The 21680-nt window shown below is 45.1% G+C and overlaps 1 protein-coding gene across 6 annotated transcripts in view; it reads right to left on the bottom strand.

Annotated features, from left to right (window-relative positions):
• Positions 1-21680, bottom strand: part of TSPAN18 (tetraspanin 18) — a 119643-nt gene that overhangs the window by 54928 nt on the left and 43035 nt on the right. For 5 of the 6 annotated variants that reach the window (XM_075425368.1, XM_075425374.1, XM_075425370.1 and 2 more), the window contains exon 2: positions 2894-3022. The gene's annotated coding sequence lies outside the window, so the exon portion shown is untranslated. Of the gene's footprint in view, positions 1-2893; positions 3023-19168; positions 19258-21680 lie in introns of all 6 variants that reach the window. The other variant, XM_075425369.1, reaches the window with a different exon arrangement.

Genomic DNA, 21680 nt, shown 5'->3' with positions numbered 1-21680 from the left:
CCTGGGAACAAAAGGCAGGCACCCCTTGTAAGAGTCCAGGTGTGCCTCCATGGGGCACTCCATGCCTCTGTCCCACCGCCTGAGCATCCTCTGAAGTAAGAACAATCAAAAGGTGAGGAGGATTTTTACTGAGTTCAGGATGCAGGAAAATGCACAGCCACGTCCTCTGCTCCTGTCACAGCAGCTGAACCTCATGTGCTGTTGCGGCTTTGCCTCATTACCTGAACTGTGGTAGCAGAACCAAAGCAAAATCTTTCGCGCAGACCAAGACTGTACATGTGTGTACTCTAGCTTACCGCTTTCCTTTCGCCCAGATCTCCCATAAAAGCAGAGCAACTTTCAGCAAGAGGAAAAAAAAAAAGCAACTGTAAAAAATCAATTTTTAGAAAGAATGTAGCATGATGCCATTTTCCTTATATGGCAACTGGTATCCCATGTGGAGCCTCAAACAATAGCCAGCCTGGCAGGGGGTGGAGTACGAAGATGACTTGGGGGAAAAAAATTATATATATATATATATATATATATTCCCTGCTGGCCCTCACCCTCCATTTCCCCTTGGATTTCTTTGTGACTGCACTGAAAGGGGTCAATAGCTCCCAGCTTGAGAAATGCAGCTTTTGAAAGGACTATCACCAGCATCTGTATTTAAAGCATGCCTTTTACTTCACAGCCCCCCCCAGCTAATGCAGAGCTTTTAAAAAGCAAGCAGCAAGATAAACTTTCAGGGAAAAGAAGAAGGGAAGAGTCGAGCAGAAACGGTACCCATCTTCCTTGGGTTTATCGACACTTTCACGGGAATAAGGCTTGACTAGCAAAGCAGGGACAGGGAACATAAGCTACAGATAATCTAAAGCGTGATGGATCATTACAGCTTGCTTCGGTCACCACCTCACCATCCTTTGAAAAGTATGCTACAAAGCCAAACGAAGCAGCCAAGCACCAAGCTGGAAAAGAATTTCAGCTGATTAAAAACAATGGGCAAATTAGCACTGGACTCACTGCACACAGCAAAGCTTCGCAACTCAATCTGCAGTGTTGAAGAAATTCTGATCTGACAAACACGGGCAATCAAGCCAGGTTTCAATAGGCTTAACGAACTTATCTTGATATGAAACACTGGATCAGTGGCTAAGTTTATATTTAAGCTTTTTGTCTGAGGAAATACTCCAGAAAAGTTATGGCACGTTAGAGCCAGAGATTTATCGGGAGGGAGGAGGAACAGGATGGTAATCTTCTTCAGTGTCAGGACACGGCCCATGTGGCAGGCTGGCACGTGCACAGCTTCTCAGGACCCCTGGCCCTGCTTCACGTCGCGGCCTCAATCAAACACCCAGCAGCAATTATACTGCAGTCACTTTCTGTACTGGGACATGGTTGTTAATTCACGTTGGAAGTGGATGAATCCAAGTGACCACACAAAGAGTTCGTACAGATCAGCTGTTGCTGCAGTCTCCAGGCGTAAACAGGTCAGAACTCCATCCATGTGCTTTAGAAACCGAGCAACAGTTCTCACTAGTAAAACTTTTCCAAATTTGAGGAGCAAAATGGGTGAAACGTCACAGAAGGAAGCTTCACTTTGCGTTAAGTGGAGACAGACTAAGTAAGACCAGCTCTGATTTTCCATCTCCAATTTATTTTACTCTATATTCATCTGGCTATTTGACTGGAGCCTTTCAGTAAACATCAGCAGAAGCCCACAATTCTCATCTAAGACAAGCCTGAAATTCACAGATGGAAAGGTGCAGGGGTCCTTCCAGCAGCACCACACACAGCAAAAAGCAGTTTCATATAGCTCCTACCAAACTGTCCATGACAGAAGTGAAAAATGAGGCCAGAGAAAACTCCAGAAACAGACACAAATTGCCTCCAAGTCTCCAGCACAAGCAACATATGACTTTGCATTTCACTTTAGTTTCCAATCACACCATCTTTCTCACAGGCATTCAAATACATTAGTCTGTGCCTTATCAGATCCTGAATTACGATTGCAGAAAAGCTCCTGTGAGCCCGAGAACTCTGTAGTTCGGAGAGTAGTTTATGGGGCTGTAATGAGTACTGACAGATAAGCCACACTCATGCACACATGCCCGCAACTGATGTCTGGTTTAACACAATACAGTCCTAAGCCTTCATAATACAGCATAGGAAACAGAATCCTCCCGTCGCCTACTACTAATTGCATCTGCAGTGGTCAGGGGTTGAAAGAGAAGTAAGCAGATTAATTCTATTAGACTGTGCAATAGTATCCCAGGGGGACAAGGGAAAATCCCATCATTTAAAAACAGAACTGGTAGACGCTGCTGGGAATGATGTTACATACTAGTAGGGGATTAAGGGTTTGGACTAAAGGGCCTCATCTTTTCTAGATATGGTTTCCATGAGTCACAGCGATTAGAACTGCAAGGCTTTTCTGTTTGCCTTTTTCACTTCTGGATGACCTGAAACATCCTGCCCACTTTAAAACTAAACTATTAAATTAATTTCTTACTTAACCCCTTCCCTCTAGCATATGCTGCTTTATTCCTTTTCTTAAAAAGCTTTCTATTTAAATTAAGGCAACTTTCAACATAAAATTATTTTAGAACAAGAGGTCTAAGTATTTTTTTATTAATATCTCATATGTAAAATTTTTCTTTTTTCAGCATACCCCTCCCACACTTTTAGGCCATATTTATCTCAACCATATGAGCAGTCTTCATCCTCCCAAAGCACATCTTTGCTGAAAAACATTCCACGTGCTGTAAATACAATGGACTACAGACATGGCGGGCAGAGGTGACAAAGCCCCTCCTGAGGCAAATGAATGGAAAAACTCCTCTGCTCAGTCGCCTGCAGCATGCCCAGAGCCCAGCAGCAGCTGAGCCTGCGCATTAGGAGCGGTCTACCTTACCTGCGTGCTGCTTTGCGGGGACAGGCCTCCAGAGAAACACTTGTTCTCAAGAAGTCAGGTCGTACTAAACATGCATCAAGTCTGGGTCCTTGCTTCAGGTCTCTAGTGCCGTGACCCAGGCTGGTCAACCTGTCAGAAACAGCAATGAAAAACAGGTAAGACACATACCTCCATACTGGGCCTAAGGAGAAGACTGTGACCTTGCTTTGCTCACTCCTCTCTGCTTAAAGATCAACTCTTTCTTGAACACCTGAAGGAGGTGAAGGAAAGCATCTGAAGACCCTGCCAAGGCCTGGACTGAAGGCAAAATCCTCCTCCTTACTTTCCAGTCCATTTAGACTGGCCAGGCTTTGACCAGAAGGCAGGAGGAGGACAGGACTACCTCCAGGAGAGTAAGAAAGAAGCAACAGTGTTGCTCTGCATCTTCCGCTCCTGCTCCCCTGCACAGCAGGGGAGAGTCACCAGCGAAACATGACAGGACAGGAACGCCAGGAAGAGATGCTGTGAGTCCCCCCAAGGCAGCTCCCAGAACAGAGGATGGAGTAGGGTGCGAGAAAACAAAGGTACTTCAATGTTTAAGACACACACACACCCCCCTTCCTGTATTGTACGCAACAAATCTGCACAAGCGTGTCCACTCACTGGACAGATGTTAGAGTACAACTGTATGCTGAATGGAGGGAGCCAGCAAAGACGGGGGATGAAAAGAGGGCAAGGTGATGGAGCTGAGAGGCAGGTAAGGGTGGGATGAAGATACCAACAGAGCCACAAGGAGAAGGATTCAGTGGGAGATGCTCAGGTGGTGAAAGCAATAAGCAAGCAAAAGAAGGTACGTCAGAGCCTGGAGAAAGGCAGGAAAGGCCAGTGGGGAAGGAGTAGGGATCATGTCAGATCTTGTCCATTTTCTCCTTGCAGAAGTCAGCCAGACTTGGGGCACAGAGGTGGAGCCAGCACTTAACAGAGCAACTGCTCCCTAACAGCTTCTCTCTGGAGAACAGCACCGAGTCTGGATCTCATTCTCCCTGACAGCTCCAATTCAGATATGAAGCTGGCGCCACACAAATCCATTTCATAATATTACTTTCTCTCCTCCCCAGTCTACCTTACTGCTTCGCTCTCTTTTGAAACCAAAACGCTCCGCCCTGCCCAGCCCCTCCGGCGTCCCAAAGCCAATGCAAACTGTCCACACGCAGCATCAGGGAGCATCAGTGCCCGCCCTGCATCACAGCGCTTGTAACTCCTCCAGGGTCAAGACTGAAAAGCTGGGAGAGAAGGTCCTCTCACAGCAACTCTGTCCAGCCTCCCTGTAAGACACTGAGATGGGGCTGCAGCTGGACATCCCAGCCTGCCCTTGTCTGTCATGCTCTCTGGAGCAGACAGCCATACTGAGCTGAACTAGCCTTTATTTGTCGATCCAATAGATTACAAAGCAACTAGCAAGTCAGGTGGGAAGTGCTAATGCCGCCCCAGACCACAGGAAGAGACGTTTATTGGACTTGATGACCTTTCAAGGTCCATTCCAAACCAAACCATTTTAAGATTCTATGATTGCTGCCATGCGCGCAGGTACCAGCCCTCTGTCAGCAGCCCCCTGCTCCCCCCCGCAGACACACTATTCCACACTTCCCCAGGACAAGGGAGAGGGCTCAGGGGGACACAGGAGCACTGTGCACTGTGTTTAGCCTGAGACACTCTGCTGAGGAGGGCTCTGCACCCTGGTCATTCACCTTATGTGCACTGGTGGAGCAGCACAGTGCAGAGAGCAAACCAAAGAGCTACTCAGGCAGATGTTCTCCTTGCCCATGTCTCTCGTGGACTCGCACACTCTCAAGCTGAGCTTCATCCTCTTGTGGGTGTTTGTTTACAGCATCTTCCCTGCTCTGCACAACCCTGCATTTCAAATACACCCATATGCACCACACTGTGGTTTCTTTAAAGCAGAAGGGCGTGTATTTCAGAGGTGCCAGTGCCTGCATGTAGAAAATGCGTATGTCCATATACTTCTGCACAGGACAAAGTGCCTGCTGCCTAAGAGAAACCTATCCTATTGAATGTGGTCTCAGTCCTTCCAGACATGCAGTATCACATAGTAACTCCCAGCCTTTGGAGACAGCGAGGAAAAAAAAGATTAATTTATTCAGGTTTGTAAAGTGCTCTGAAACCACAAGATGGAAAGTGTCACAAGTAGGTGTACTGAGAGTCATCAAAAATTTGATTGAATGGCATTTTTAGTATCAATTTTCCCTTTCCATTATAAAAGAACACTGCTGCCCATGTAGGCAAAACCCATTCATTCCCTATTACTATTCCAGCTGATGTACCACTGTGGCCAGAAGCAGAGAACTGTAATATGTTTAGGGTCACTAATATTGTCTTTTGTCTTCTGTGCGTACTTGCTCAGATGAGAGATTTCAATCATCTCTATTCAGGGAACATTAAGAAACAGAAGACAGCTCAGGTCATCTAAATCCCCCTCTCTAGTGGAGGACCATGCCTCTCCCCTCCCCCTGCTTTGTTTATATCTAATCCAATGGAGAGCGTCTCCAGCAGCAGGAACATTCTCCTTTCTCTCATCAGACTTCAGGAAAGTCTGACAGAGAGCTTTCTTCAAGACTTATTCCCTGCACAAACAGTCTGATTTTTGTTTTAAATGTGATTCCTCTGTATCTGACTAGAGCAAAAGCAGCAGCATGTGTGAAATGTGAAAAAAAAGCAGACACCTTCTCTGACGCTGATGCAGAGGGACAGAGAGGGACAGCAGCACCACAGTATTCAACACTCCTTTAGCCCTGTACATGAATTTTCAAAAGTGGAGTAGAGCCAGTAGACTCAGAGTCATCTGGGCTCAATACATTTTTAATATGAAAACAAAAATAAACACAAGCTTAACATGGAATTTCTCCTGGTTAGTGGCCCTGGTCTTACACTCTCTCTAATCACTGCTGGCTGCTATCAGAGACAAGACCCTGGATTAGACAAGATCTGACCCAGCCTAGCAGCTCACAGGTGCCCCTTCCACAACACTGCACTAAGATACACCCTTGGGGCTTTAGACTCTGTGGCTCCCAAATTTGGTTTGATTTAAGGGGTACAAGAGACTCTGCTGGAATTAAGCGTTTTATTTATTTATTTATTTATTTTTATTTTAAATCCAACCCTCATCACAGCTTCCTCCCCACTTCACTGTTTGTTTGCTTTGGGGCCCTGATGGTGGTATATTTTGCAAACGACTTTTTTTTCCCCCCTCCTTGTATACTTCTACAATCATACACATACTTGTATAAAGGCACTTAATCAAGCATAAGGAACAAGAGTTTGCACTACACACTGACACAAAGCGCTCCCATTTAACATTTTATACATCACAAATAACACCAAAACAGATGTAAAACAAGCCAGTTCCTCATTATAATTTACACTTACCACAACACAAATCTTTGTGCATTAAATACGACTGAAAGGGAGCTGTGGAGTTGGCATTACCTTGACAGATGCTGAGATGAGCTGCACCAGAAAGGAGTTTCTCAGCCTGAAACAGCGCATGTTAAAAAGGCATCTGCTTATTGTTTGATACGTGTGTTTATTTTCATAGACAGCTTGCTGACACGCTGAAAGGTTGGGGAGGGTGGTGTGGGCTGGCATTTTTAATTTGGCGTGCAGTTTGCTATCCTTTGGTCACGTCACAAGCTTCCACTTTACTGCTGAGCGGTGGCAAAAGGGGGGAGCGGAGAAGTGAAGCCGAGTCCCCCTCCGCCGCACAGACTCGGCTCCCCTCCGGGTGCTTGCCCTCAGCACACAGGGCAGAGCTTCTGAGCTCAGCCTCCACAGGCATGCTGCCCCCAGGGCTCACCCTCCAACTTCTGAGGCCTCTGTGCCTTTGATATAGACATGAGAAGAGTCCCTCAAAAGTCAAGCACAGCTTCTCGTGCATAAAAAGAGATCTTCTCTAACAAGAAAGAAAATTAATTAAGTGGGTAAAATCCCACAGGTTGGAACAGCAGCTGAGGAATTATCTTTCTATCAGGTTGGTAATGAGGACTGAAAAACCTCACACAGACATTAACAGCTTTATATGGGCTCATTGGTATTCCAGATCAGATGCGAAGCTTGGCATTAACAGGAGCAGCAGATGCAGCTCCAGTTACAGACCAGGCCCTGGGCAAACCACACTTCGCCCTGCTGAAAACAGTATCACACCGATGACTGAAAATGAAAGGTACATACCTAGGCAACTAGCAGAATAACTTTTTCCCACAGAAATTATGCCCAGGGAGACCGTAGGTCACAACGTCCAGTGCCCCACGTTACACAGAATCACAGAATGGTAGGGGTTCGAAGGGACCTCTGTGGGTCATCTAGTCCAACCCTCTTGCCGAAGCAGGGTCACCTACAGCAAGCTGCACAGGACCTTGTCCAGGCGGGTCTTGAATATCTCCAGAGAAGGAGACTCCACAGCCTCCCTGGGCAGCCTGTTCCAGCGCTCCGTCACCCTCAGAGGGAAGAAGTTCTTCCTCATGTTCAGACGGAACTTCCTGTGCCTCAGTTTGTGCCCATTGCCCCTTGTCCTGTCACTGGGCACCACTGAAAAGAGCTTGGCCCCATCCTCCTGACACCCACCCTTCAGATATTTATAAGCATTTATAAGGTCCCCTCGCAGCCTTCTCTTCTTCAGGCTGAACAAGCCCAGTTCCCTCAACCTCTCCTCGTAGGAGAGACGCTCCAGTCCCCGCATCATCCTTGTAGCCCTCCGCTGGACTCTCTCCAGTAGCTCCTCATCTTTCTCGAAGTGGGGAGCCCAGAACTGGACACAGTACTCCAGATGGGGCCTCACCAGGGCAGTGTAGAGGGGAAGGAGAACCTCCCTTGTCCTGCTGGCCACACTCTTCTTGATGCACCCCAGGATCCCATTGGCTTTCTTGGCAGCCAGGGCACACTGCTGGCTCATGGTCAACCTGTCGTCCACCAGGACACCCAGGTCCCTCTCCACACAGCTGCTCTCCAGCAGGTCCACCCCAAGCCTGTACTGGTGCATGGGGTTGTTCCTCCCCAGGTGCAGGACCCTGCATTTGCCTTTGTTGAACCTCATCAGGTTCCTCTCTGCCCAACTTTCCAGCCTGTCCAGGTCACACTGAATGGCAGCACAGCCTTCCGGTGCGTCTACCACACCTCCCAGTTTGGTGTCATCAGCAAACTTGCTGAGGGTACATTCTAACTCTTCATCCAGGTCGTTGATGAAGAAGTTGAACAAGACTGGGCCCAGTACTGACCCCTGAGAGACATCACTAGTTACCAGCCTCCAACTAGACTCAGCGCCGCTGATGACAACCCTCTGAGTTCTGCCATTCAGCCAGTTCTCTCTCCACTTCACCGACCACTCATCCAGCCCATACTTCCTGAGCTTCCCTAGGAGGATATCATGGGAGACTGTGTCGAAAGCCTTGCTGAAGTCCAGGTAGACAACATCCACGGATCTCCCTTCGTCTACCCAGCCAGTCATGTCATCGTAAAAAGCTATTAGATTGGTCAGGCATGATTTCCCCTTGGTGAATCCATGCTGACTACTCCTGATAGCCTTCTTTTCCTCCACTTGCTTGATGATGGCCTCCAGGATAAGCTGCTCCATCACCTTTCCCGGGATGGAGGTGAGGCTGACTGGCCTGTAGTTCCCTGGGTCCTCCTTCTTGCCCTTTTTGAAGGCTGGAGTGACATTGGCCTTTCTCCAGTCCTCGGGCACCTCTCCTGTCCTCCAGGACCTCTCAAAGATGATGGAGAGTGGCTCAGCAATGACATCCGCCAGCTCTCTCAGCACTTGTGGGTGCATTCCATCGGGGCCCATGGATTTGTGGACGTCCAGATCGCTTAAGCGATCCCTCACACAGTCCTCCTCGATCAAGGGAAAGTCGTCCTCTTTGTAGGCTTCTTCTCTTACCTCCAGGGCCTGGGATTCCTGAGGGCCAGTCTTAGCACTGAAGACTGAAGCAAAGAAGGCATTCATTAGCTCTGCCTTCTCCGCATCCTCCGTCACCAGGACACCCGCCTCATTCAGCAGCGGCCCCACATTGTCCCTAGCCTTCCTTTTGCTGCTGTGTGTTGATCTGACACACCTCCGAAACCTGTGTTTACATATATGCGTGTGTGTGTGTGAGAGAGAGATTTATTCCACTTGCTGAGGGGAGCGCGAGCAGCCAGCACACGTCTAGGCGCACATCAAACGACACCGTCAGACACTGACCAAATGCCCCTCCTTTACCCTATTGAGTTCCCCACCAACGCTGCTGTCTGCTTAACCCTTAAAATTCACGAGTACTATTCAGTTCTAACAAAATAATGCGAATTATTTCATATCCCCTGCAACAGAAAGACTACCTGAATTGGGTTTAGTGACAAGATGGCAAGCAGAGATGCGTTCGCGTAACCACTGCAACAGGGGATCGCTACCATGGAGAAACCACAGAGCCTATGGAGCCTCACACCAAACAGTGCCAAGCTACTAAAACATACATTTCAGAAATGCATTAACTGCCCTGGCTACATGGCTACAAAGGTAAAGCAATCTGCTCCCCGCCCCCCCCCAAAAAAAAAGAAAAGAAAGAAAAAAATCAACTAGTGGCCACCTTTCAAAAGACACACCTTCGGACACCTTCCTGCCTCTTTGTTACAGTTGGTATCACAAGCTTCCTACAAGGCCCCACCAAACTCAGCTTTTACTGTGCGCAGCATGGAAGAGCCCCCTGCCCAAAGAGCTCGCTGCCTAAACCCACAAAATGCAGGAGAAAAGGAAACACTAATATTTCCCTTGTTACAGATGGGAAGTAGAAACCCAAAGAGATACCAGTGGCAAAACCAGACAGGAAGCCAGTGACACAACTGGGAAGGGATCATCTTCAGTCTCTAGCTTATTCCTTCGTGATGGAGACCACTGTTTCTTCCTTTCTCGTTCCCCTGTCTGTCCCTGAAAGTTGTTTCTTTTACAGCTTGTAAAGTTGCTCCTTAAAAGCAAAGTCCACAGCCTACTGATGTGCTTCTCAATTTCTGGGGGAGGCAGCTTAGGGATTCTGATGTAAATGAGCACCAGGAATTCTCAGCTGGCATCCAAAAACTGCCCCAAAGAGGCCAATGCCCCCCCCTTTATATGAACAGCATATGCTGGTATGTGCTATTTCGTATAGGCTTTTAATAGACCTCATCATGGGGCTTTCAGCTGACCAACTCAGAACCACGCTAGCGCATGTACCTCTGAAGCAGATGTTTCATATATTACCTGTGTGTTATCAATCAATACAGACAATATCCCTACCAGATGAGACAACTGTTTTGCAATTACGTTGAAATGAAAGATACTCCTTACAAAGGTTTCACTAATTACCCAGGCTTACCAAAGGCTAAAGATAATGGAGTATTTTTGCACCATCTCTTGGTTCTCCTTAATCCAAATGCCCTCCGTGCCCTAAATCTATTGGAGAAAGAAGCCAATGGCACTTCCTGAGCAACAGGATTAAATTACCTACTCTGAGGAAGCAGGTTGCCCAGCAGAAGTATTTGCATTATTAATAGCAATTTCCAATCATTTTACATCACCTTTTAACAAGCACCACTACTTCTTTAGTTTCTCTTGGGCTTGAAATATCAGTAGTGCATAAACAACGGTTAGTCTAACTGTTTTTAAAGTTATCCTTTCTTGCTTGACTTGGAAATAATACTTTCTGTCAGCTTGAACTGTTAATTTAGGTTTGCTGCTGCTCCTCTCTCCCTTTCCCTTGAATACAGGGCTGGCAGTTCCCTTGCATACTGTGGCACAGCACTCGGGTTTTCACACTCAGGCTGTCACTCTATTAGCTCTGACAATCTGGCTGTTTTGTATCATCCTTTTCTAAAGCTCTCATCGTCCTCTCGTACCTCTTTCCTCAGATTCATCTGAGCAGGCACATTGACACCTTTGGGCAGGATGTTCCCAGAATTACAGGAGCATCCAAGGGTGGAAAGAAAACCGACACTCAAGGCAGCACGCGCTGCGCTAGCAGCAAGGATGTATGTCTATTATTAGCAATCCAAACATCTGCCGGTAGTGAGGTTAGTTTGGAAAGGCTTTGATACCCGTCTAGGGAATTTAATGTCATTTGCTTCCTCCGTGAGAGTGCCATGGGCTTCCTCATGCAGTGTTAGATCCAAATATATTCTTATGCATCACAGAGTTTTATGTATAATACACGTGTGTGTGATTCTGGTCCTTCAAAAGATCTCTCAGTGAAAAAGCTAATACAGAATGAGCACTTAATGGAGTTGTACAGCTCTTTAATTCTCTTTTGGAATGCCATTAGCTCTGCATAGCTGATATCTCTGCTTTATCTTCTTCAAACTCTCTTTCTTTAAACAAACTCCAGATTCCCCCTGCCCCCCAAAAAATGCCTCTTAATACACAATTGTTTTTCTTGAAAGACACAATAATTTTAAAGGACTTAGCAGTAGTATTTCAAGAGGAAAAAGCACACAAAAACCAATAATCAAATGGTAAAGGCCAAGGCGAAACCCACAGCCAGTTATGGAAAAGGATATGCAATGCTGTTTCATTATCCTCTCGAAATGAAGAGTAAAAAAGCTTGTGAAATTCCATTCCAGTGCCTGCAACTCTGTCTAAAACCTCCTGACCACAGTAACAAAGCTATTACATACCATGCATCTCGGCATTTTCATCACGTTCCAAACATCCAGCACATGACTTAAAGTATGGCCCTTCAGACTCATGAATCTTGTCATCAGTGCATGAAATCAGATTGCTAAGTGCACAGAGAAAAGGAAGATGATTTTCAAGGCACGGAGGAAGCCACCCTCTACCCTCATATTCTTCCTTATTCTCCCCCCTGAGCAGGCCAGGACTCCTTGCCTACATGCTGCATCACCCAAACCTCTGTCACTCAGCGTCCAACCTTCTGCTGTTCTTAACGGCCTCCTTCATAGAATTTGAGGTGGCTGTAGCTGTGCGCAGATGCAAATAAACCATTATAAAGATTTGGTTTTTGCAAATTTCTGAACTTAACCTCTGGACAAAGGCTACCAGAGAAGGGTACAATGCCAATACAACTCCTGTCCAAGTCAGTCAAATTCGAGCAGCTCTAAAGATACCAGAGGAAAAACTTTACTGTATGAGGAACATGCAAGCCAGCAAAGACACGTACCACACATGGAAGAACAGTTTAACTGACTTGGTTGGAAATTATATTGTCATTGTGCAGTAGGGTTGTTCATGGGACGAAACTCTGGTAAATGAAGAGCTGAGCCCTACAAAAATAGCTACTAGATTTTCAAATACCAAGAATCAGATGCCAGAAGGTAAATACTGCTAGCAACATAGATCTTCAAGGCCTCAAAAGGGCTTACCCTGTCCGCACAACAGAAAGGCACCTGTTCATCGCAGAAAGCCAGTAACCAAAAGGGGTGAAGAATGTACAGAGTCAGCCAAAGAAACAGCAACAGAAGATAAGGAAGAACTCCAAGTTAGTACTAGGCAAAGAGATATATCCATTCTTCTCTTCTTCCCAGAAAATAAAAATAGAAAACTGTGATATTTTAAGAGCTTATTTTTTTTTTCACCTTCTACTTCCTATACGTTTGGGGAAAAAAAAAAAAGAAATAACTTCTTATCACCAATCCTTCAGGAAAGACCAAATCTAACAGACTTTTTTCTGGAATGCAACGTAAAAGTGTTTGAAACTTTTTCATAGGCCAAAAGTAACATGACTAGCAGTTAATGTATTATTAGCAATTCCAGCACGTGGCAGAAATACGGAGGTGAGGTAATTTTTCCCTTAGCTAAGGCTCAGTTGTACAAGCACCTTAAAGCCATTTTGTTCTGTGTGGCGTTCAGCAAAACTATAGCACATCAACATGGACTGACGAGGGAGAAGGCGGCTATTTATTTCTTGCTGGTATTTTCTCATGATGGTGCTTTTGAGGACTCATATCAGCTTTCCTTACTAGGACACATTCCCTATTTGCAAATGGTTTTCATCAGCTTCTTTTCCCCCAATCCACTCCACTGGTTTTCTCTTCTGCCCTCTCATTCAACAGCTTTAAACAACCAGTAATCGAAATTACTAGTAGTAATACTAAGGAAGTAGTAGCATAATGGAAGTTGCAAGCACGGAGCTGGTGCGGCAGTTTAGCTCAGGGACTGTTGCTGTTACTACAGGGCACAGGCAGAACAAAACGCTCTGCAGGTTCTGCAACGATGCTGAATGAGCCAGGTTCCCAAAGGATCTCCCAGAGCTGCAGAAATGGGACACCACCCCTCTGAAAGCCACAGAAAGCAAGCTCTTTGGCTCACTGTCACGGTGTGACAGGAAAGGAGCATCGCTTCCTCACTTTCCCATAAAGTTCTTAAAATGCAAGACATTGTTTTCTGTTGTAGAAACACTGTATTGTCAGAAAATACCCCTTTGGAGGACTCTGTTACGCATTTCGTGCAGGAGCACTTCTGAGCCTGCCAAACACAGGAGGAGGAGGAGGGACAGCCAAGGGAAACGACAATTCCATTGAAACTGAGGGCGGAACTCCGCGTCTGCAACAGGAGCACAACCAGATCCCCAGCGGATGGACGGGGAAAAGCTTCACTGTGAAGGACAAAGTTTTCAGAAGTGGTCAGTGGTTTGGGGATGCATCTACACCAATATCTCCAGCTGGTTATCCAAGACTCTTCAGCTAAGAAATGCTTAGTTGTTTCTGAAAGCCTGACCCTTTGGAAGAGTTTTAAACAGAGCAAAAAACACCTGACCCATTCCCAAAACTTTTGGACATCATTGAAATAAATGGTGGGGCTTCTACCTTGCTCATTTACCTCACAATTTTAAAAGTGTTTCCAAAATACTGCACAGGCTGATGTTATAGTCTACATTGCTTTTGGAGCCTGGCCATGTAATAAGCTGTGGAAGCCAAAATGCAACTTTTTATTAGCCTTAGCAGTAGAGAGGGCTTCTGGCTCTCAGGTTTCCTGCAGACAATGGCACCACCAAAACTCTTTGCCACTGCAGTGGCTATTCCTTCCAACCAAGATTGTGCATTCTGCTTTTCTATTACAGAGCTGGCTGCAAAGGTACGTCTTGAAAACGAACATGGCCATACCTTTTGACTGACCTTCCCCCATGCTTTTTTTTTTTTTTATTTCCGCTTCAAATTTTTTCAGCATTTCAATAAATGGCACATCTGCACTTCAGCAGTTTGAACCACACTAGCAACAGTGAGACAGAGACAGGGAAACAGTCCAGCACTATCTGTAAAAGAGTTTGACTAAGACAAACTGTGAACTAAAATCAGCCTATTGACCACATGAACTTCTATCAGCACTCAGCTTTTGACTGCACCGTTCCACAAGAGCCTAGAGGAGGCAGCGCCCCAACTCGTTAGGTAGGGATAGCAAACAGGAGACACGACAAGGAAATGATCAACCACACAAAAACTCTCTGCTGTATTATTTGTTTTGGACTCTCGGGCACGCAAGCACACAAAAAGGCTCCCAGCATAGTTACGGCGTAGCCGCTAAGCGAGCATTATCTGCTCTGGACAGCTGTATTTCATTTTGGATGGAGTTAGGTGTTTAAAAGGCCCTCAGAAAGCAGCTCCTAGCTGTGATAAGCTGAAGAGAGCTCCTCCAAGGGGAAACCTTTGTTTCCTTTGACTCACCTGGTCAAAGCTGCTGCTTATAATCCATGATTACTTAAGTCGGCTCTTATGTCTGGCTACCAGTCAGCAAGATGCAGCAGTTTGCAGACAGCTCAAGGTAGGACCATGAATAAATAATTCCCACCAGCTGAGAAATGTTTTCTGGCACACGGGAAGTGAGCCCAGCAACTAGGAGAAAGGACAAAACCTTCAGAGGCTGCGAAACCTTGCTCTGTTGCACAGATGGTGCAGTCAAGCAGTACTGATTGCTTTCAGCCTCCGAGAGGTTTCTCAACACATAACAGCTCCATCCAGGGCACAAGCAAGTCAATCTCAAGACAGTAACGAAAGAGATGCGGCATGCATATCCCTCACCTAAGTACACTCAGAGTGAGTTTGCCAGAGCTTGAAAGACACACGTTGCCAAAGCATTCAGCCAACTGTATCTCCCAGCTACAACAAAAACCAGCTGCATTTAAATAAAGGAAGGTGATAAGGACAACTACAGTTCAGGCACCAGCTGCCATCCCCAAGGAAAGCAGCCAGAGCAACAGCACAGGTGCCTAGAACCAGAGCCCTCCATCCCTCTTGGATCTAGTCTCAGGAGCAAGGCAGGCAGACAAAGCATTTGGCTCACCACGAGCTTTTCATCCTCAGCCCCTTCTTTGAATGTGTCCTGCTCTCACCCAGGGCCACGTGAGTCCGGGCTCTCCTTCAGCCGCCCTGTCCCACAGCTCAGCCCAGCCAGCAGACTCCTGCACCAGGACTTCACTGGCAATGAAGAAGGTCAAACAAAATAATCGGTATCATCTCCTCACCAAGCTCTCCTCTGCCAAACGAACTGACAACCAGTATGACAAGAAAGCCATCACCAAAACCAGCCACAAGATGCAAGAGCGTCTCTCTGTTCCCAGATAACGCTCAACAGGGCCCTTCTCCGTCTGCGGCTGTTTCCAGAGCACTGCAACCAGAAAATCCAAGCCAGACAAGTACCTCTTCGAGGCAGACATTAAACATTCATTTGTAATAAACACCCTCTGGAGCCCCAGGGACCAGCGAGAGGTGCAGGGAAACACAGCAAACAGAATCCAGAGAGGCCAGATTCACAATGCCTTGCACCGTGGTTATTTGAATATGCGAAGAAAAAAAACAGAAAGTGTTTTCAAAACGGTCCACGTGCTGAGAAACAGAAATAAAATTTTGTATTTTGGACACTTCAGTTCTTCAGCGGCAGTTTTCCCTTATCTCTGAACAGCAAGAGAGCGTGCTTCTCACTGTTATTTTAGAAATGTATAAAAGAATTTCAAACATGCTCTCTGCATCGCTTTACAATGCAATCCTTGGACTGAAGTGTCTCCACACTTGCAATCACTTTATCTTCTGTCTCAGGAGCAGGGGGTCAGCTGGGGAAGGCAAGGGAGAAAGGGATCTGTGACACCACAGAACAGTTTGGGACTTGGGAGAGTAGCCAGCTATTGCTCATTTAATGGCTTTGGCTTGTCCAGTTAGAGTGCTGGATTTTATTTATCTATTGATTTTATATTCATGGTACTGTGGTTTTAAATAGAGCTGTGGGGTTCTAGGAACATATAACAGGAAAAAAATCTTTTAAAATCAGATGGAAGGACACACGTAAGGCAGGAGGCAGCCAGCACTGAGGACAGAGGTCAATACACACAGTTTCCACAGGAAATGCTTGTAACTGTTAACAATACATATGTGGATCTTTTTCATATAATTGCTTAATTTCACATAGGGGGAAAAAATAAGTATTACAAACATGAATATTTTAATATCATAGAAAGAAGATGGGCAAATACAGTTAAAGTAATAAAAATGCAGCTGAAGCTTTACAGCAAATTTGTTCATTTATGGTAATGTTCACTGTGTATCAGTATTTCCATTAGTACTCTTGTAAATAAGATTACCAGCAGAAATTGAAACAATTCCTTTTAAACAAATATCAAAGAACAGCTTCAGAATAAGAATTTTTTAATTCAATGCAAATATTCGTGCAAGAACCTAGATCCTCTGAATTACACGCATTTAGTCAAGGAGCAGAAATACTATAGTGTGACCTATATGTCAAAATACAAACTCAATTGTGCAGCTGGAAGCTGAACACTTGAACACCAGCCACTGAATACTAAAAAGGAATTGCTTGTAAACAACCAGCAAACCAAGAAACAATCTATGAATAATTTCAAATAATCCATGCAATTGAGAAGTCAATAAGCTATTTGTAGAAAATGTGTCAATAGAAGAACTTACACAGAAATCAGATTTTAAAATTGCTACAAATTATTCATGTAGCTGTCACAAGAACATTTATGATTCATCATGAAGAGGCATAAGTAATTATACCAGGGGTATAAAAGGTATTTTCTTTCTTGTATTATATTCTGTAACTGATCGGGTGTATTAGGATAATATTTTTAGTTATAATTCTGCTGATCCCCAAGGCATAAGCCATTAGTGAGTGATGGAGGCAGGATGATGAAACTTGATGGCTACGTAGTCTGATTCACTCTCACCAAGTTTGAGCAAAATCTGACGTCAATGAATCTGTACTTGAATGTATTAATGTCATTACTCAATCTCATTCTTGCAGATGGTTATACCAGATAGTAATTTCATTCTCTTGATTTGCAGAAGAGCAGTGACACCTTCAATGCACCACAACCCTCTTTATTCCTTTAAAAAAATTAAAGCACCTGATTTGCTACTATTGTCCAATTAAAAAAAAATACAAACCTTCCCAGAGCTGGATTTTCCAAGAATCCTTAAGAGCTCTTTAAGAGCTGCAGGACAAGGATCCCAAGCTGGACATGACAGTTGGAAAAAGAAGTTTGGTGATCTTTCTACACTTGTAAGTCAATTATTTGTTGGATTTACCACAGTACTGCATGGAGAGGCAGCAAGCAGCTGCCAAGAAGCCTCAGTCACCCAAGTTCACAGCAGCAGTTTCTGACAGAAACTTCACGAGCCTTCCAGTTCACGAGGAAAACAGCAGGTTATGGGACATAAGGACACCTGGCCCTGTTCAGCTGTGATGAGATCTACTCCAGGAGCAACAGAAAACAAATTTTTAGAAGGGTCTTATTCTGAAGGAGAGAACTCCCAGAGCCACAGATCTTGCAAAAGCATTGGGTCTCCTGGACCCACTCAAATGGCAGGAACCAACATTGCTGCAGAGATTTTGCAACATTTGAGAACAATTTCATTGTTCTACTTCTCTCGTCAATTTTTAGTTTAGTTTGCTTTATCAGTTCTTCTGTTGGCATAACAGTGAGGAATGGCAAGTGACATCCTTTGTTTCACACAGAAGCCTTTAATCCCTTCCTCTTGACCTGAAATTAGAGGACTGCAGTAGATGATCAGGGAGGCACTAATCACATTGATTAAACAACCAAGTTTGCTAAATCACAGAAACCAGAGCAGCAGAAGGGGGAACAACCTCCCTCCAACAGTTTGAGGGTTTTGTTACTCTTCATTAGGTCACGTATCTTCATTCATTTGAAGTTCTACCACCTGCCCCTTCTAAAAAGTTTACAGCTCCCTGCTTGTTGCACCTCAGCAGTGCAACATCTCATCCCCGCAGCCTTCCATAAATTACACATCTGGGGAAACGTTAACAGCCATGAGAACTAACATACTTCCTATGTATTTTACAAGTGGTCTTGAACACTCATACTGTTTCCTTCAGATCAGGTACAAGATCAGATGAAGAACTTGCTCTTGGGTGTAACTTGGTATCTCCCAAAAAGCAGCAGGGCAACGTAAGCAGATGGTTACTTTTTGCTAAAAACTGCTTTTCGCTGTAATTGTACCTTTCCGGGCCCGCACAAGATTCACGGGCAGTAAACGCTGTCACAAGGGTAGATTACACCTTGCATGAGCGCATCAGTGTGGTATACGAAGCACTCAAACAAGTCTTTGGAACTGAGAGAGAGAGAAGCTAGTTGAAAATGACAGGATAGTGGTCACAAATACACTACATGTTAAGCATGGAGTCCAACAATTTGGAAGCGGCTCTGGCGCGGCTGTCTAGTCAAGATTAATCACATTTCTGCCAGCACTCAGCCACGCTTCTGTGATGTCCCTTTCCTGGACACTCTCTTTTCCCATTTGGGTCACCAGTCAAAGGAAATCCTAGGACAACAAGTACCTCCTTTGGGGCTTTATTTAAATGAACAGACAGTTCCTCCTGAAGAAATGCCAGTGTCATAATGACATCCAAACCATTTTTCAACATTTCATGGCATGTTTAAGAAGGAGAGGTGCTGTCAGGCCGAAAAGCTCAGCCAGCTGGCCGTTAGGCAACAGCCACACTTCTTGGGGTGACTGACTTAAACTCCTTTCTTCCTATTTCTTGCCCTGCTTCCCCTCAGGATGAAGTTGAGGTGCAAGTCTCTCATCTCCCCTGGTGCAGAGGCTGGACAGAGTCTGCCCAGGACACCTGTCCCGGGTCAGGCAAGGGGGCAGGTGAGGAAGGTCCCAGCCTCATCCTCCCGAGACACTGAGGAACTCTGCTGTCATGATACTGAGCCAACGCGTCATGTTTTTTAAGGCCTCACAGAAGATGTATCTTTAAAAACAGAATAAAAAAAAAATCTTACTTACTTTTTAAAAGGAACTGTAACATCACCAGGAAAAACAAGCAATTAAAACTCGGTTCCCAAAGAGTTTTACAATGGTCACTTGACTCTGTCCTGTAGAGACAAACAACTTTATTACCTCTTCTCTCACAAACACACTCCTCACCTACCCCAGCTTCCCAACTACGTTCTCTCCAACAGATGGTCTAAGCGATTAACATAACTTTGCTAAACTCAGGGAAAGTGTTCTCAACATGTATTTATTTAGTTTTGAAGGCTGATGCTTCTATTTCAGACATGAGAAACCACATTTGCATGTTTAAAATGTTACCTCCCCCAGCGATATCAATAGGCCTAATAAAAGATACAACCTACTTTCCCTCTCAGCCTTGCCCAAGAACCTGCCACCACTACATGTATTTCGGTATAGCTCTTCCCGCTGAATCTGCTTATATGCCTCTCTGCCGGCCTGTGTTCGTGTTTCAGTTGATAAAGGATGAAACACTGAAAGCAGCAGCTTTCCCCTTGGAGCACACTAAGGCATTCGTTTGCTGTAGCATTTGTACTTGCTGCCAGGGCAGGCAGGACCGTGTCATCCTTTTCTTAGGCCGAGTGCTCAGGGAGGCAGAGATCAGCAGGAGCAGAGCTTGTGCTCGCAAGCAAGAGACCCGGCTTTCAAGTCCTTTGTACAGCGTTTATGAAGTATCGATGGAAGCAGTGGGTGGCAGCTGGTTAACATCCTGTAACACCACTACAGAACGATTTTGACCAGAAGTTAAAGCGAGCTTCATAATTAATTGAGGCTACAGGAGGAATGCAAGCAGACTGACTAATCGCCTCAGATACTCCGGCTAAGGCGCTTGCTGTTGCAACACGTGTGAGGGGATCTCTAGCGTTCATAAGCAGCCAGGATCTCTGTTTTGTGTCTCCACTAAAGATGCATTTTTAAATACCTAACAAGCTCCCTCAGCCAGAGCCCTCGCTCCGTGTTATATTGCAACAGCCACTGTTTCCCCTTCCCTCGCACAACACAGCCTTGCTCAGACCTGCCATCCACCCCCGATAACCGTCAGATTTCCCTGCTACGTACTGAGCAGCAGGAGACACAAAATGTGAATACTGAGGTCAGCATAAAATAATATTGGCATTGCCACCCCCACCACCCAGCCCCCCGAGCTGGGCATTTACTTGGAAACAATCAGAAAACCATGCTTGCACTGAGGACTTTGTGAGGTTCAGCAAAGTGAGCACAAGGCAAGTGGAGCGGGCATATAAAAAAAAAAATTTTTAAAATCACATCTCTTCAGAGGTTCAGTGGAAGGAAAAAAATAGAATAACTTTAAAATAACTTTCATACAGCATTGGCCAAAATGCCCACTAAGGGTACTTTTACAATAAATCGGCTTCTGATTTCTGCTTAACCTTGTGACCTTCTAAATCCGTAATTGGAAAGCTTTTTGGTTAGAAAAAAGTAAAAGGAGGGATCAAGTTAAAAAGTTCACCTGGCAAATATACAAGAGGCTTAAAAACTACCAGCCTCATTTCCCCAGATTAATCTGCAGTGCAGATGTGAAGATGCTAATGATTTATTTCTCACCCCTCTGCACCAACTCCCTCTTGGTCTCTTGAAGACCGAAAAATGAGTAATAGTAATAATAAATGTATGTGCTCCTTTCATTAACAACTCTGAGCTCTCATTTCTGCCTTGGTATTAAAACATCAAAAACAAGCTCCCCAACCCCCATCACACTGGGTGATCAATGCCGCTTTACCACTTAGAGAAGATCTAAAGAGGCACCTAATACATTTATTTTGTTACAGTCACCAGCACAAATTCTTTTCAAAACGTAATAATCCCCTCCACGTGACACTTCACTCCCCAGTAGGTCCTTTTGCAGTCAGGTTAATAACCTTCATATTATGTAGGTAAAAGAAGATTAACAGTGAATATGTTGAATCCAAGTTTATAGTACGGTACCTCCTCCTCTTGTTTGGTTCCAGACCCTGCTGGCCTCTCTCTAGGACTTGACAAAATAAATCTCATTTGGCATTGCTAGCAAATGCTTCTTGATCGAGCATCTGGGATCAAAGAGTATCTTCTCATTTCCTCACACTGCAACTCTAGTGGTCTAGTCTCCCTTTAACTGGTCTTCCTAGTCCAGCAGAAACAGTAGCAAGCAAGCGAGAGAGAATAATTCCGTTCCCTTAAGCAACTCTGTTCTCAAAAATTTATTTCCAAGTACTGCATTTTATCCACATTGCCTTTAGTATAAAACACCATATTTTCAGAACAAAATAGCATATTTTCAAACTTTGACAGGCACCCAAATTCCTCCAAAACTCATAAAAACCTCAACACAAGACAGAAGAGTAAGCTCTAAATCGGAGTTTGTGTTCTTAACAAAAGGTAGGTGCAGAAACTACCACCTTGCTCCCCCAAGCAAGGCTAAGCGACCCAGGTCGGTCACCTGGAAAAACATCCCCACCACCGCTTTGATACAGCTTGCTCTCCTCTGGGCTGTTCAGTAGTGAGGTCT

This window comes from Opisthocomus hoazin, chromosome 7 (genome assembly GCF_030867145.1).
Source record: "Opisthocomus hoazin isolate bOpiHoa1 chromosome 7, bOpiHoa1.hap1, whole genome shotgun sequence".
NCBI classification, from domain to species: Eukaryota; Metazoa; Chordata; class Aves; order Opisthocomiformes; family Opisthocomidae; genus Opisthocomus; species Opisthocomus hoazin.
This window is presented reverse-complemented; position numbering and strand designations above follow the sequence as displayed.